This window comes from Suricata suricatta, chromosome 12 (assembly GCF_006229205.1).
Source record: "Suricata suricatta isolate VVHF042 chromosome 12, meerkat_22Aug2017_6uvM2_HiC, whole genome shotgun sequence".
Lineage (NCBI taxonomy): Eukaryota > Metazoa > Chordata > Mammalia > Carnivora > Herpestidae > Suricata > Suricata suricatta.
The window spans coordinates 44,775,986-44,794,646 of record NC_043711.1 but is presented as its reverse complement, the minus strand read 5'-3'; positions in this window follow the sequence as shown (position 1 = coordinate 44,794,646).

Genomic DNA, 18,661 nt, shown 5'->3' with positions numbered 1-18,661 from the left:
TTATTTACAATAGCTATTTTTAAAACCATCTACTATGGTCCAGGTTCTTTATAGACAGATTTAATTCCGAAACAACCCTGAAACTTACAACAGTAATGGGAGAAGCTTGAAAATGACTGCTCCCCATTACTGAGTGCTTAAGCTATGCCACGCACTGTGCTGAAGATATAATTTAATACACTGAAGGTGTGATAGCTATTTTCCAGAGGACAATGTATGGGAAACCCATCATTAATGTGTTTAACTGCCGTGAATGAAACTACAGTCCCTTGGCAAAATGAGAGAGAAAGAAAAAGCAGCCAGGAGAAAAGGGAGAAGATGAGTCTCCAAATGTGGGTGACTTTGCATTGCATTTACAGAAGGATCTCTCGTCCAGGATTTGGCATAAAGAGGAAGATGTAGACTTGCCATTTCTTCCCCTAGTCTGTTTCTTTGTTCTTCTCAGTGGGGGAGAATCATACTTGGGTGAAGTCAAGGGTTTAAAGATTCACTTATTTCTCCACACACAAGACGACTGAAAGCAAAAAGTTTTAATTTACAACTGAAGAAGCAGGTATCTTTCAATGCCCGGAAATTGAAACAATTTTCATTTCAATAATAATTTTAGGGGCACCTCTGTGGCTCAGTTGGCCAAGCATCCAACTCTTGGTATCAGCTCAGGTCATGATCGCAGGGTTTCTTAGTTCGAGACCCAAGCAGGAGTCTGAGTGCTCTCTCCTCTCTCTTCCCCTCCCCTACTTGTGTTGCCTGTCTCAAAAATAAATAAACTTTTTTTTAAAAAAAGAATAACTTTGGGGCAGCTGGGTGGCTCAGTTGGTTAAGTGTCCGGCTTCAACTCATGTCATGATCTCATGGTTTGTGGGTTCCAGCCCTGCATTGGGCTCTGTGCTGACAGCTCAGAGCCTGGAGCCTGCTTCGGATTCTGCATCTCTCTCTCTCTCTCTCTCTCTCTCTCTCTGAACCTCCCCTGCTCACACTGTCTCTGTCTCTCAAAAGTAAATATAAAACATAAAAAAATTTTAAACAATAATTTTAAATATTCTTACTTCAAAACTTCCCTATTCATCACTATTCCACCTCCAGCCCACCCCCAGTCTCCTAGCAGGAAGATGCTACCCCACTCTCTGCACTAGTTTTAGTGCCCAAGTGGATAAAGTTACCAAGAGGTAGCAGACTCTGATGATCTGCTCCAAGCCCTCCAGGTGCCACACATTGATCTCTGATATGAAGTCCTCCTTCTCTGATATGGGGCCCTTAGTGGCACCATAGCTAAGGGCAAACGGAGGGCAGTGGTTCTCCAAGTTGGCACCCACCCTCAGCACTTGCTGGAGAGGGATATGCCTCATGGTGGAAGGCGGGGGAGGGGGAGAAGGAGTTCTTGATGAGCGCTCAGGAAAAGCTGGTGTGTGGGATAAAATGACGGCGCCGGGAGGAACATGGCATTGAGGATACCAGATTAAAGGTTATTCAACTAAGAAAAAGATCTCATCATCTAAGGAATACAAACATGTTATTTTGAACGCACCCTTTCCAAATACCACGGCACCACACTCCACGGAGACTGTGATGTTTTCTCCTACCTCCAGGGGGCGATGTCTGAGCAGAATACGCTTTTCCTAATAGAACTACAACAAATTTTCTTTCTATTCATCTAGTGACCCCGTAATTGTAGGACACTGTCATTAAGACAATGGTGCTAAGGGGGGGAAAAAGCCTCTGAGCCAAATCTTTCTTCATCAAAAGTGTGTGAACCCAGGGATGAAACAGAGGAGGCATGTCTCTGTTTTTCACCTGCCATGTGCTATAAGACACGGAGAGGTATTTAAAGGTGGACAGAGGTATTTGAAGGAGGTGGGAAGTGCAGTATCTGCACTGCTCTCTAGTACTTGTGTGACCTGGGGAGGTGACTGAACCTCTCTCTCTTACTTCTGGCCCCATCATTCCAGCCTCTGCCTCGGTATTAAACACCTCTTTGTGTATCTAAGTAAGGACATTTGCCACTCGAGTTAGAGCCTGCTGGGGTAGTCTAGAATGATTTCGTCTTGAATCCTTTAATTATATCTGCAAATATTGTTTTCTCCTGTAAGGTCATATTCACAGGTGTGGATATTAGGACATGAACACTTATTTCAGGCGGCTAGCTTTCAACTCACTACACAGCACATGTTTGTAATAGAGCCTTTAAAAAAATTTCCTATATTTTATCTCATTTAAAACTTTAATTATGAGGAGGATGAGTAAACACTAGCAATCCAATGAGGATGGAAACAGTTACAAGGGAGGTGGAGAAGAGAAAGAAGGGGAGCGAGAGTTTGCGTCATCTACAGAGACATTGAGTCAAGCTTCAGGGAAGAAGTCAAAGCATAAGTAGAGCTTGGAGGAAAGGTAGAATTTTGAATCTTCCATTTCTTCCTTACCTTAACACTGCTATTAATTCCCATTAAAAGCTTGCTCTGAGGATTAAGAGACAGAATCCACGTAAAGCATTAACACATTATCCATATTAACACATAGCCTGTAATATAGTCAGCATTCAATATCATTTATATTATGATTAAATGTTGCTTTTTCAAGACCTGCCAAATAAATCATTCAAATTGCTAATAGCCTTCTTTTTGTTGTGCTGTATGTTGTGCCCATTATACTTTTAAATGTTTTCCTCTATTTCTTTTGACACACAAACTCATTCTGATTATTCCTTCTGATGGTGTCAGTCATTTCAGATGACAAACAGGGAAGGTAACCTTTATGCTAGAACATTCTGCCACCTGCAGGTAATCAAGAGCTGCTGCAATTTTCACAAAAACTAGCTACATCTGTTAATATTAAGTAAATGGCTTGTGATGTAAGGGCCCTTGCTCAGAGTCTAGGAAGACTCAGTAAGTATGTGTCTTCTTGTTAGTATATTAGTTTTAGGGGATGCTAGTCAAAAACACTCCTTTAAATAAGACATGAAAAATATTTATGCTTTACTCCCATGCTCCTAACTTTTGAATTTCAGAAAAGGCACAAACTCAGCTCTTAATAGGTTGATCACCTAAATCAGTGGTTTTCCAAGTACCCAGCAGTACCTGGGGCCTTGTCAGAAAGGCACCGCCCCAACCTTGGGAATCAAACTCTGGGGATAGGGTTCGGGAATCTGTTTTGACAGTCTTGCTAGATGGTTCTGATGCACACAGTTCTAGAACCGGGCATCTGGGTGTGTAGATGTGGGGTTTTTATAGAATGAGTGGAACGGGGGATAAAGGGATACCACGGAGCTCACCGAAGGGAAGGTGAGGAAGAGAAAGAGGCAGAGTGAAAAGCCTGACCCAATTGCATGGCTTTGTAAATGGGCAAGCAGAAAATATGGATTTCTGATAAAACCAGTCTTATGCATTAGCAAGAGTAGGACCCGAATACCCTTTTTTTCTAGCTAGAATTTTATTTTTTCTGTCAAAAGTTTAAAAGAAATGTTGGCTTTTTTCATTTTCTGATATTAAAATCATTTATGAGATTAAACCAAATCTCTTAAATAACTAAAATTTTACTCACACACATAGTTGAGCCCAAACTGCAAATCCTTTAGAGTTAAAAAGACATATCATTCCACCTTGCCTTATTTAAAGATAGTAATACACACACACACACACACACACACACACACGGCTCACTATTATCAAATACATGCAGGTACACAAGGACGGGGGAATATTCTTATTTGCAAATGTGAATTTGAAATCAACTCATTTCCGCCCTTTATGGCAGGATCTTAACATTTTTTCATACTAAAAATATATTTGGGCATTTAATTCTCTTTAACTACAAAGCATCACAGAAGGGGTGGAAAGGCTGGGGGTGTATATACAGACAGCTGGTGAACGTATGCGGGGGTGAGAGGGAAAGAAAATGGAATGTCACAAGAATGACTCTCTCATACCTGGCCACGGCTCCTGGGGGGTAAGAACTCAGTTCAGTAACACTTACTTGCTTCCTCCTGAAGAAGTCAGGGAAGGACTGTGGACAAACAGTTGAGGGCACTCCCAAGTCAGACTGCTCAGGCTGGAATCCAGTTGTGACCATGGACTTGCTGGCCGAGGGGCTGGAGCACGTGCCTACCTCCCCTAAACCCAGTTTCTCCTCTGTAAAATGGGGCTAACAACAAAGCCATGTCAGGAGGAGGTAGGGGAGTGTCTCAAACTGGTGAGGGAACCAATGCCAGTTCCCAACCTTGGCTGAGCATTGGAATCATCTGAGAGTCTTTAAAGACTCTTCCAATAAGGGAGGTCAGGAGGAAAGGGCTTACTTAGCCTGACACCAGCCCTAATAAAGGAGTGTGATCCCCATTAGCAATTGCTATGGCCACACACGAAAGGTATTCTTCTCACCAGGTGCTGCAAGCCTGGCTGCACATTAAAATCACCTGGGAAACATTGACACCCGGGCCCTGCATGAGGCATCCTAATGTACTCGATCTGGAGTAGGACCTGAATATTTTCTCAAGTTCTCTAATGCGGAGCCAAGGCAGAGACCAGAACAGCTGTGCTATTTATTGGAAGATGATTAAGTTTGGAGCCTTCTTCAGAATGTGTCCACACTCTCATGAGGGAAAAGACAAAACTAAAACGGACTATGGTCACAGTAGCCTAAGACTTCAACATTTAACGTTATGTTAGGTATCACATCTCTTTATGATATCTTTTTATTTTCTAATGGGCATTCCATGAAAATACTGAAGTTAAGATTCATCATCTGCTTTATATTGCTAATTTACCTAATTAATAATCCACATGAATACATCATATATCATATTTTAGGTGTCACATCTCTATTACATATTCTAGATATCACATTTATTTTCGATAACACCATAAGGTGGGTACAATCACTGATACAAAATACAAACTAGTTTCTCCATTACTTTCTAAGAAGCCAAAGAGTCCCTTGTCTCATGGAAATGGGAGGTAAGTCCAGAACAGCTTGGATAGATGTCAGAATCACAGAGAGAGGAGGCTTCTCTGCATAATTGCCGCGGAGGCATGGAAAATGTGAGCGGAGAGGAAGAGAGAAGAGATGAGAGGTAGACAGTTGAAGAGTTGAGGCTGTAAGAGAAGTGGCAGGTGCAGGGGGAAGCAGCTTCAGCAAGGCAGTGATGGAGGGAGGGCAGGCGGGGAGGAGGAAACAAGCTTGAAGAAGATACACATACAAATTCAATAAAGTATAAACTTCACTGTTCAATAAAAGGTATAAACTTCTAAAATGTAGGTGTCACCCTAGTTCTTGTAGAAACCAGTTGGTGACCTACTTGATGTGGGGCTTCAACAGTCCTCTTCCATGGACAAGGAGGCGCTGGCACGTGGATGACAGACTCTTTGGAGAGGCGTGGAAGCCGACCTTGGAACAGGTTAAACCCATTGCTCAGGGCTAAGTGCTAGTGCATGGTGGAACCGATTCTTGGGCCTGAATTCTTAGCCACTTCACTTTGTCGGGTAGATGGTGGTGGTGCTGTGTTCAAATGTTATGGATAAACCTCTGCTCTGGGAGGAATCAGGGAAAATTGAAAAAGAAGGCATTTGAGAGAGGAGAATGCCTGGCTTAGAATAAGACAGGGTAGGGGAGAACATTCTGGTTGCCGATAGCAATCAGACAAAGATGCAGGCCTGGCAAGTACAAGGCATTAGGCAATACGAAGCAATTTAATGGGGCTGAAATCTAGAACTTCTGTCAGAGGACGCGGAGAAAGGGAGAAAGGTGGTTTGAGCCAAATTTTAGAGTTTTGCATGGTTTGCAGGTTGGGCTTAATTTGCAGAGCAGTGGGGAACTCTGAGTAGGGAAATCCCTGTATGTTAAGAACATGTCAAGCAGCAGTGAATTTTCTTACTAAAAAAGCCAAGAAAATTTTTTAAACTGAAAGAACCTTTTAATTTACTTGTCCATTGGTTTCAAGCGAGTGGTCCGGGAGCCAGACAGAGCCCAAAGGTGTATTGGGTTTGGCTTGGTCCCTGTGGTGTGTCTTGCCTTCACTTTTCTTTTAGCTTTGGGCTGGAACACACAATCTCTGACATCTAGATTCTTCTCCTGGTGTGCCAATGAAACCCTGTGAAATGGCCAGCTCGAGCTCAGAGGCAAGGAGAATGCTTTGCTAAATAAACTTAAAGCAAAGTTCTGACCAAAGACAAAGGGTTCTTGGGTATGTTTTATCCTATTCTGTTTCAAAGGGTGGTCTTTTTTTGGTTGTTGTTGTTGTTGTTGTTGTTTATTGTCTTAACAGCCATGAATCTTGTGTAACTTTGGTCGGTGAGAACTCCTACTCTAATATGCACACCAACTGAGAACTATCTTAAAAACCAGCGACTATGCATCTTAGAAATTGGTGATGTGTCGTCTACCATTTATAACCCTTCATCCTTTGTCCATGATGCATATTTAATAGTAAACCCAGAGCCTGTCCATGCCACTTTGTAATTATGCCAATCTACGAATACTGGCAAGTTCTCATTTCCCCAAGAGACTGCTGGCTTTCCCGCAAGAATTTCCTATGTTTTCAGAGACGTAAAGGAGAGAGTGGCATGACTCTGATGAAGAACACTTTCTTGGCTGTCTTCTTTCCCGAGCTTCTGCCACACCTTGTCTTCTTCCTGTTCATAAGTAAACCACAGATTAATTGGCCAAAATTTGCATGTAACCCTTCATTTCAGAACACAAAGTACTTTGAAGGAGGGAAAAATAATCATCCACATTTTAAAAATTGAAAGCACTTTCTTAAATTATTTTTCCATGGTCAGGGGTTGAAAACCCACAACTTAATTATGTGGAGCAAAGTTAAAAAAAGGAAGAAAGAAAAGAAAAAAATATACATTAGGTTTTTCAGCCTAGGTGGTGTTGTCATTTAAGGCCAGATAACTCCATCACTGGAACTGTCCCGTGCCTTCTAAGACACGTAGCAGGATAATGTCCTTCTTACTCACTGGATGCCAGCCAGTGACACCAGCACTCCCAGGCGTGACAACCAGAAATATCTCCCGTCATTGTCAAATGTGCCCCAGGCAGCAAAATCTCCCCTGATGGAGAACCACAGTTTGATAGCAATCTTCATTTTACTTCCTGTTTGTGACCCCACACTCTCTAGGAGGCACAGTTGACAGAAATATAAAACTTGGCAACAGGTGAATTAATTAAATGAAACATATTTTAATTTTTTTAAATGAAAAGTTTAAGAGCACTAAAATGAGCTTCCCAAAAGTTGTCAATTGATGGGAAAATGTATTTAACTTCTGTTCATCCTGAATATTCATAGGAGCTAAAAGGGGAAAGTAAGGGTAAATAAAAGATTTTGAAACTTGGAAATTGTATTTCTAAAGGAATTAATGGTTATTTTTAATATGACTGTGATATTAGCATAGCATGGGGCCTGTGAGTAACAGCACATCCTCTCTTCCTGCCTCGGGTAATTACTTAGAACATCTAAACTTCAAAGCTAGAGAAGTTTTCTAAGCAAGATATAGGAACTAGTAACTAATAAGATGCAAAAAGAGAACATAAAAGTGACAAAGACTATGTATATTTTTGCTCTTACAATGATTTTTTTGGAATAAGCAGAACGAAATTCATCTCTAAGTTCTCTCATGGCTACTAAAAAGAAGACATATAAATAAATACTTTACGTTCTTACGTGCTCTGTTTCACCATGTTTTAATATATAGTAGTTGTACTTTGGACATAATTTTTCTGCAGTATCTACACATGTAGGTTGGAGCGGTGTAAAAGTTAATGATCTTGGAATCATGGCACTGTCACAATGATACAAGCATAGACAACACTTTGTCTAGCAGTCCTTAACCCTGGATGTGGATTTCATATATTTTGAGAGTTTTTAAAAATACATAGGTGTTCAGACCCTATGGACACTTATTCTGATTTAATTGGTATGGGAGGAAGCTTCACTATAATTTATAAACACTCCCTAGGCAATGCTAATGTTCAGAACCACTGGTCTAACCCATGGGTTGCAAACGTAAATCATTACAGGGACAAGGAAATTAAAGCAAATTCATTAGTGATCCCTGGGTAAGAACAGAGGGCCTGGTGGGGACTTTGGTAAACCAGAGACTGGATACTCTGCCTAAAAACATTCTGTTGCACTGTCGTAGCCATTTGGAAATGCTGCCCTAATTTTCATTAGAAACCAGACATCTACATATTTTAGAGAAATTCCTCCAACTTTTTTGAATCCTGTAAAGGGGCCAAATGAAATATATCTGTGGGCTGGCACTTTGCAACCCTACACCCAGTCCACTTTATTTACTTCACCAATGAAGAAGCTGAGAACCAGAAATTACACAACTGCCCACAGTGATATAATTAGTGGCAGACACTGAGACCAGTTGCAGTGTTTGGTTTTTCCAATTATCCCAGATTGCTATGCTAAAACTGTTCATGATAATGAGAATAATTATTAAGTGCCTACAGTATGCCAAGCACTGTGCTAAGTGAAACGGATCTACATCTTTTTTTAAAGTTTATTTATTTATTTAGAGAGAGACACAGAGAGAACAAGTAGGGGAGGGAGGGAGGGAGGGAGAGAGAGAGAGAGAGAGAGAGAGAGAGAGAGAGAGAGAGAGAGAGAGAGAGAGAGAATGAGGGAGAATCCCAAGCAGGCTCTGCACTGCTAGCTCAGAGTCGGTCACAGGGCTTGATCTCACAACTGGGAGATTATGACCTGAGCCAAAATCAAGAGTTAGACACTTAACTGACTGAGCCACCCAGGTGCCCCATCTTTTTAAAAGCTCTTAGGGGGTTATGGAATTGGGGTTAATACTATCCTCATTTTACAGATGCAGGAAGTGAGGCTGAGAGACATTGACCACAGAGGTCCAATAGAGCCAAGCATTGAGTTCAAGTTCACCTAATTGCAAAGCTTCCTTTGTTAACTTTTTGTACCCTGTTTTCCAGGAGGTTTCTTTCCATGTTGTGTGAGGAGCCTCTCTCTTGACTGCATTTGGAAGATATGCATATAAGCTTTAGTCCTTGGGGGCATAAACCAAGGGTCAGCTCAGTGGTGCTCTTCCGTTGCTGTGCCCATCTTTCATGTTTATTATTAAAGTTGACCCTCCCTGAGGTAGGAGGTCAGCTCTTCACCAGGTCTGCTGGAAGCCTAGGAAAAATGACAGCCCTAATGAAATGTGCTTGGAGTGAGACCTTGTCAGGCTTGCTGTAGTATGCACAATTTGTCTGTTTCAGAAGAGATGGAATAAATTGAACATTGGCCTCCCTGTCCCTCCCTGGACTGTCAGACTGTGTACAAAGACAATGGCTTCCAGTGAAAGACACTATAAGGACAGACCTGCTTTGCAATGGTGGGGACAGGGGATGGTGTATTTAGGAAGAATGGAGAAGAAAAATGAAGATGGTTTGCCATTCAAAGCCAGTCAGAATCAATGAGCATATTTGCATAACCGACTCAGCATATACGTCCCTCTTTTTTCTGACCTCAATCCAATATCATTCCAAAGCCTGACAGTCCCAAAGTATATACAGATCCTTCAGATTTTCTCCAAATTTTATGAGACTGATGCACTGCCTAATGCGCTAAGGAGGCAGGTTCCAAATTTTAAATGAGGACTAAAATATTCATCATCCTCACTTCTAAGTATGAGAGTTCAAATTACAAACAGAGAGTTCATTCATTTAGTATCTTATCTCTGATCTGCAGAGCCCTGTGCTCAGTGCTAAGGAGCTGACACTTTAGGGCATGATATGATCTGACCTCAGGGAACACTGGGTGAGTTGGCAGCATATGTGTACTGAGTGGTAAAGCAACAGCAGTCACACTTATGCTGTGGGTTCAGAATTGCTATTTTAGGTTTTGTTTTTATTTCATCAGAAATACAGTTTAGATATAAGGGGAAAATAACAAAAGTAGAGACAGAAAGCTCAGAGGTTCTCCACTATTCCTCCCTTCCAGATACCCAGTATTACCAATCTGGCATTTCTCTTACATATTTTTTCATATATATATATATGAAAGTTTTCTTTTTCATATCAGTAGGGTCATATAATGAACAGGGTTTCACAACTTACCTGTTCTCCATTAGGATGGTAGCGAGAACAGTGCACAGGGGAGCAGAGGTGCAAGCTTCTTCCTCGCCTGTGCCGAGTTCGTGAGGAAGGAGATGAACGAGTAGCCATTTTGTTTGGGCTGGAGCTCAATGTACTCAAACCACACAGGTGCATGCAAACCACAGGAGAGCCACAGTTGCAGGGAACATGGGTTCTGGAGATAACACAGTGGATCGAGGAGGAACTACCATGTCATCTCTCTCTTCAGCAGAGACATGAGAAGTTAAGACTAAATTTACCGTGGTATTTTAGATTATTGATTCCAGTTCGATCAATAACTGGTGCCACTCTGGCGGTTGTTACTTTATCTCAGACTCTTCTTGGGTAAATGAGTATGCAGCGCCTTCACTCATTGCTTCCATGATTAAAAAAAAAAATTACTTATTTTAGAGCAGGGGTGGGGGGAAGGTAGGCAGAGGGAGACAGACTGAGAATCCCAGTCGTGCTCCATGCTCATAGAGCCTGGTGTGGGGATTGATATCATGACTATGAGATCATGACCTGAGCCGAAACAAAGAGTTGGACGCTTAATTGACTGAGCCACCCAGGAGCCCCTGCTTTCATCATTTATAGATCCATCAACCAATGGGTCTGTCCACTTTTCCATGTACCCCCACATTCAACAGACACTTACTGAGTATTGACAGTAAACTAGCCACTAGTGAGATTACAGAAAACAAGAGATCATCTTTGGCTTCAAGATGTCTGTAAAGTTTAGTGGGATCAAGGGAAGGCAGCAATTACTATAGACAGTGGTTGGAGTTATTCTAACAGAAGAAACTGGATACTATGGGAAAACAAAGAAGGAACACTAAAACAAGCCCTCAGGAGGGGCATCATTTTATTTTGGATATCTATAAGACACTTTGAAAGAGACAGCAGTGTGCTGCTTAAAAGCAAGAACTAGTAGTCAGATGTGAATTCGGACCATACGTCTAAGTGGTTGAAACCTTACACTGCTACTGGATCATGCCTCTAAGTTCATTTTGCAGTTTGTAACAGGGCCACTTATCCTTCTGCTCCACCTGCCTGAGTGTATATTTCATGTACAGTTTCCCTTCGGTTCCTTTGTCCTATCATTTTTCCATCATCCTCAATTTTATTCCCACACTCCAGTTCCAGGATGCCTACTGTGCTTCCAGACACCACTTCCTGCCTTGTTTCTCTTGAATAAAAGCATTCCAAATGGTCTCAGTGAACTTGCAGTAATTCCTTTCTAATACCACAGTGTCTGAGATGCTTCAGTTACTGAATAAATATTTATTGACTACATGGACAGATAGTTGAAAAGTAAGGGTATCTTATGTGAGTCTCTTGAACCGAAGAGCTTTATAGACACATTTCCCCTTCAAAAATGATTCCTTGAAATCCTAGCTTTACCATTCATTATTGCTTCATCACTCATGAAATGGCATCCCCCCGCAAAGGCAGAATCTTGATATTTTTCTTGTCTGTTCCTAGAGAATTAAATAATGTAAACTTGAACTAGGAAAAGCCTCTGAATATCTTGACAATGGCAATATTTGCTTCTTATTATAATATAGGTGATAAAGCTAAAGCTTAAAGGGATTAATTACTCAAGGACATAAAGCTAGTAAGAGAAAGAACTAGGATTCAAATGTAAATCTGAATTTATATCTTAGTTTGCTTTTCATGTGAGAGCTTTCAGATATGGTTTGTAGAAATAAAATACTAGCTTACTACTTAAAGAGTTTGTGTTTTAACAAATTAATTATAATAATACCCTAACAACTGCACAGTTTTTTATTTCCCATTTTAAAGTTAAGAGAACTAACTGATGGTTGGGGACATTGAGATGCTAAAGTTCTCACTGGCAGGAAATACAGATCCAGAAAGGTCTGATCTTGGTATCTAGATCTGCCCAAGCTCTTAATCTGCACATTTTTGCTGCTTTTCTTCTTTTGTGTTCTGCCTGCTTTTTCACTGAGCTTGGGGCTTATACTCTAATTCCTAAGTATCAGGGAGACAGCTGTTGCACCAAGAAAGTTAATAAAAGGTAAAACTCAGCTGCCACTGCTTACAAGCATCTCTAGAATATAAATTAGGAGAGAATCTTTCAAGAACTTCAACAGATCTCATTCTTTTTCTTTTAAGCTTTTCATCTGGGTACTCCTTTGATAAATGCAACTATGGGTGGGGATGTTTGCCGGGAGCCTTCGTTCGGAATAAAAGAGGTTAAGATTGTTGAAAGGGGAACAGTGAAGGCTGGAAACAGAATTTTTATTAGTCATATACAACATATACCCCAGAGAGGCTGAAATATGCCAATCCACATCAACTGAAATAATGGCATTTTTACTGTTAAGACCTCCTAGATCTTCAGGATGAACTGTGGGTTAGACAAAGCTATACACATCTCAGACCCACTGCTATAAGGGAAATACCACCATGGCAGAGTCTAGTGATGTTTCAGGATGGGGAAGTTAAGGGTTGGGAAGGACCATTATAAGGGTTGGGAAGGGCCCAGGCTGGGGGCTTTTAAGGTGGGTCTTGCAAGGTAGAGAATGGCTGGGATTGAGCATAGTCTATGATATATTCTCTGTCATCGGTAGACACCAAGAGGAGGTCTTACATTAAGACTTAATGACTTAATTACATCTTGGTAAATACTTTATTTTATGTGGTAGGCAGTCCTATATTCCATGAGAAAGTATTTCCTTTCAGGAACAGGTAGGTATTTATTTTTGCTTGTTCTCAGTATTGTTTAACATATCTTGACAAAAGTTGCCTGATCCTGGAATGATTTCATCAGGGACAGGAAAGCAGGCTGGTTCAGTTTTCAGAAAAAAATATCAGTCATATTCAAAAGTAGGCCAAGGCTATATTAACCTGTATTTGAGAAAATCCTCCTTACAGGGCCAACATCAGCAAGAGTCCTTCCTTTAATATTTACTTGAGGAGGGGCACCTGGGTGGCTCAGTCAGTTAAGAGCCTGACTCTTGATTTTGGCTCATGTCATGATCTCATGGTTGGTAAATTCGAGCTCTGAGTTGGGCTCTGCCCTGACAGCATGGAGCCTGCTTGGGATTCTCTCCTTCCCCTTCTCCCTGCCTATTCCCTTCTCTCTCTCTCTCTCTCTCTCTCTCTCTCTCTCTCTCTCCTCTCAAAAATAAGTAAATATTAAAACCGTTAAAAAATAGTTACCTGGTGATTACCAGCTCCCAATTTACCTTTTATTTTCCCAAGAGCTCTGATCAGATATGATGTTCCTTTGGATGTTCAACAGTCCTTTTCCTTCCCTTACGGTGTAAGCTCTTCTAAGCTAAAAAAAGATAGCAAGACTGAAAGGGATCCTCTTCCCCTTTAAAAAACATTTATTCTCAAACTTTGGTCTATATAACAATCTATCAGGGAACCTCTTTAACATGAAAATCCTGGACCCCACCAAGATATGATTGTGGTGTAGGGTCCAAGACTCCAAATTTTATTTATTTATTATTTATTTTTGAGAGAGAGAGAGAGGGAGAGAGAGAGAAAGAGAGAGAATCCCAAGCAGGCTCCATGCTCAGCACAGAGACCGAGTTGGGGCTCAACTCACAAACTGTGAGATCATGACCTGAGCTGAAATCCAGAGTGGAACACTTAACTGACTGAACCATCCAGATGTCCCCCCAAAACTCCAACTTTTAAATGGATATCTCTTCACCTACCCTGAAACACTACCACTACCATCACCAAATGATGCTTGGATAGAAGTCACAGGACCACTCTTTGGCAAACAATGGAAAGTTGCATTTTTCTGGGTAGTATAGCATCCAGAATTGCCACCTGCAACTGGTAGGTGATCTCTGTTGAATCTGGAGTTTCCTCTTGGTTCATTGACAGCTCTGGGCATCTCAACATGGCCATGTGATAAGGAAGGAATTGGGTTTACTTTAGTTCTATCATAGATTATACAAAAGTTCAGTGTCCAGAATCTACAGGATTTGTTCAGAAAGGTAATTTGTTCTGTTCATTCCAATTATCTTACCCCTTGTCAACTCACTTCTGATGTTTCAAGTGGAAGATTATCATACTGATGGCAATGTTTAATGGGATATTTTTTCATGTGCATATTTGGGGGAAATACAATCTCCCTTCTTTGTCTAAATAAATTTACTTATAGACTATTTTTGAAAAGCAATACTACAGAGAAGAAGAAAGAAGCAGGTAAACAAAACACTTAGAATTCTACCTTTTAGGTATCCTAACATTTGTGGCTAAGACCTTGAGAACTTTTTTCTCTGCAAACACAAAATATTTATAAAACCTGGATTATACTATAATACCTTTTTTTGTTCCTTTAAAAATTACTGTCATGAACATTGTTTATATTAATAAATTTAGTTGAATATTTAGGAAGATTTTTATTATGAGGAATATTCTCCAGGGAGCATATTCTTATACACATTCTTGCACACTTATTTTGGCACAATTGTTCTAATAATTACTTATGTTACATTAGAATTAGTGGGCCACACTTAACATTTAAACACATGCTATCCAGTTGTCCTCAGGGAAAGCTTACAATTGTCTGTTTTATACACTCTCAAGTATTGCCTACTCAGAGAAGCCTTCGATGATGACATCATCATAATTGAAAGTATATCACCTTCACCCCAGTGCTCTTGATACTGTTATCATTGTTCATTGCCTTTTTTTTTTACAATTTGACATGTTATATCTTTCTTTGTTTGTTTATATTCTCTTTCCCCATAGACTATATGCCCCAGAAGTGGCAGGAATTTTGTTTCTCTTGTTTGTTCGCTCTTGTATGTCCAGCTCTTAGAATCGTGTCTGGCAGATAGCAGGTGCTCAATAAATATATGCTGACTGAAATAATGATCTGCTTCTAACAGGAGACATCTTTTTGACTCTCCTTTGTAAAGAGCCATATTCCAGTTGAACAGGAATGTAAAGTACAGTCATATGAAAACAGCTTAGCCAATTAGTGTGTTCTGCTACACCTGCTCCCCGTCTGTTCAGCCAGCTCATCTTCAAAAGTCCCAGATTTGCTTACTTCAACTACGAAAACATTACTACTGTCAAAGTGACAACATTTTTATCCTGCCCGTGTAGTGGACCTACCTCTAGATCTGGGGTTGACAAACTTTTTCTGGGAAGATGCAGCTAATACTATTTTAAGCTTTGCCAGACGTGATCTTTGTCATAAGACTCAACTCGGTGGCTGTATAATGACAAAAGCCAGAAATAATAGGTAAATAAATAATTATGACTGTGGCTTTACCAAACTTGATTTACAAAAATATGTCTAATGTGGTTGTGCTCAGAGGCCCCTGCTTTGGAGTCAAACTCTATTTTTATTTTTTGGTTTTTGAGAGGGAGAGAGACCAGAGACAGGAGTGGAGAAGGGGTGGAGGGAGAGGGAGAGAGAATCCCAAGCAGGCTCCATGCCCAGTGCAGAGCCCGACACAGAGCTTGATCTCACCACTATGAGATCATGACCTGACCTGAAATCAAGACTTAAACACCCGACAAACTGAGTCAGCCACCCAGACGCCCCTAGAATCAAACTCAATCCGTTCTCATTGAGTCAATGTTATGTAGAATCTAAAAAAGCTCTGTCAGATAAAAATGTAATATGAGCCAAACATGTAACTTAAAAATTTCCAACAGCACATCAAAAAAAAGTAAAAAGAAACAGGTGAAATTAGTTTTAATAATAGATTCAAGTAGCCAAATGTAGTATATTCAAAATATTATTATAACATGTAAAATTATTAATGAGACAATTCACATTTTTATATGAGGTTTTGGGAATCAGGTGTGTATTTTACACTTATAGCATATCTCACTTGATTCTGGACACATTTCAAGAGCTCAATAGCCATATGTGGCTGGTGGCCACAGTATTAGACAGTACAGGTCTGGAGCAGGTTTTCTTGACCTTGATACTACTGACACTCTGAACAGGAACATACTTGGTTAAGGGGGCTGTAACAATTCATGATAGGATCTTCAACAGATCTCCTTTCATCCGTCAACAGCCTCTACTCACTAGCTCCCAGGGCTGCCTCGTCAGTTGTGACAATAAAAACTGTGCCCAGACCTCACTAAATATCTGCTCAAGGGCAAAACTGCCCTGGTTGAAAGCCAGATCTAGAATCTGTTTTCTAAAGCCAGGTCAATAAATTCCCTGGAACTGAATAGGATAGTTAGTGCCTTTGTGCTCACATTTGAGGGAAGGATGTAAAAGGAGGAAGGAGGAGACATCTTTCTTTCTATAACTTTGCAAAGGTGTCCCTGACCTAAAACAGATTAAAAATCATTGATTTGGTAGGAGGAGGTGTTGAGTTATGCAATTAGGTGCATACTACCAATGACTTCACACCACAAATCCAAACTTTTGCCTGTGCCCTTTTAAAATGAAATCAATTCCCATGACAAACCTAAGCATTTCAGTTTTTTTTTAAACTGTACCTTTGGGGCGGCTAGGTGGCTCAGTTGGCTAAGCGTCCGGCTTTGGCTCAGCTCAGGTCATGATCTCATGGTTCATGGATTCGAGCCTTGAATTGGGCTCTGTACTGACAGCACAGAGCCTAGCGCCTACTTCAGAATCTCTATCTCCCTCTTTCTCTGACCCTCCCCTGCTCATGCTATCTCTCTCTGTCTCTCAACAATAAATAAAAAACAAAAAAAAATTAAAAAATATATAAAACTGTACCTTTGTTTTGCCATTTTGATCCTTTAGTGTTGGGATACTGATTCTGAACAATTAATTTCCAGCATTACTTAGCAAGAAGATCCATGAAGGAGCAGGTTCTGGGCAAAATAGTACAGGAATGGAGAGGGATCGTATGCACCATTTTAGCAAACAGAGAATCATTATTATTGAAATTCCAAGTCTGCAAAACGGACAGGTCATGAGATGGAGAATTACATATACATGCTCTAAACAGCTCTGTGACCCTAGACTGAGGGGGACGGGCCTGCATGCTTTCTCAGACTGCATGGGAATTAAAGGAGGAGGTATTAACATTACCGTATCCTTAAAATGGTAGTTATGGTTTATACTCAAAACTCTGCTTGACTACTTATACCTATCTGCAAAAACCTACAGGGGGAATGGGGGGTTCTACTATGAAGGTAAAGTCTAATTACCTTCTCCTATTTCCTCTACACGCTATAGAATATTGGAAAGAATTGATACAATTATTAGAACATGAACTATTCTAATAGCAGATGTGGCCGTCCAAACAGGACTCCTCCTCCTCCTCAGCTTCCGTTCTCGGTAATGTATACCTCCTCCCCAAGTCTGTGGGGCAGGGGAGGGGGACTCCAGTATTTTTCATGCAGTGAAAATTCATATACTTTGACTCTGAAGATTTTGTGGGTGGTATTCCTAAGAGACTGTCTAATTCCCTCCCTTCATGGAAATAACCTTCCTCAAGTCTTGTTTTTGTGCCTGAGCTCACTTGCCTGTTTATTTGCACAGCGGTAGTCACTCATTCTCTGAGAGAAGGCTTAGCTGTCATTTGGTCCACATGTCACATGCAGGGCTGAGACTTCTGATGTTATATAATTTTAGACTTGTGACGCCATCATTTTATCGTTCAGTGAATTTATACTTATTGTTGGAGACATGTATTGACGAGACTTACAGAGGATGGTGTTCTTCATGCACCTTTTATTAAAGTTATTTATTTTGAGAGAGAGTAAGAGAAAGAGAGAGAGAAAGAAGACCGAGTAGGGGAGGGGCAGAGAGGGAAAGAGAGAGAATCCCAAGCAGGCTCTGCCCTGTCAGCATGGAGCCCGACATGGGGCGTGAACTCAGGAACTATGAGACTATGACCCGAGAGCCAAAATCAAGTGTGGGATGCTTAGCCAACTGAGCCACCCACGCACCCCTGTTCATGCACCTTTAAATGTATGAATGTGAACTAGATCACATTTTCATAGTTCACTCGGAGACAAATTATTTTAAATATTACCTGCATTATCGTACAAATACTACAATCATATAGCATTTGTGTTAAAATTATTTACAGGAAAATATAGTCCAATTTTTGAAACATTAACGTATGCCACAATTTTGTTAAATCTACCTAGACGTTTCCTTATGTTTTAGTATACCAAGATACTCAAGAGCATAGGCGCCTCAGGCCCTTCTTGATGTCTGAGGGGCTTTTCCACTCGCTCAGACCCAGTGGGAAGTGAAGTTACCATCACCTGCTGAAAGGAAGACTCCAGAAAAGGGAGGAGGAAGCCTATAGGAGATCAGAAAGAGAACAGAGAGGACCCAGAGACATCCTGAAAAAGTCAAGGCAAGATTTTAAAAGAAGAAAGGAAATAAATGACCTAGAGCTTGACTAGGAAACCCAAAGCTAGATATTGGTCCAGTGAACGGTGGCCATCAGCTTCCTCTTGAAACAGACTCCGCTGCAGGCAGGGTTGTTGGTGCCTCTAGCAAGAAGCAAAGGTTTGTATCCCCCTGTGAGGACCTGCTCATTCCCAGAAGGGGAACTCCTTCAAGCAAAAGGAATGTGAGAAAGGGGGGACATTCAGCCTGAGGATTCTAAATGCCCTCCCAATATCTTCCTGC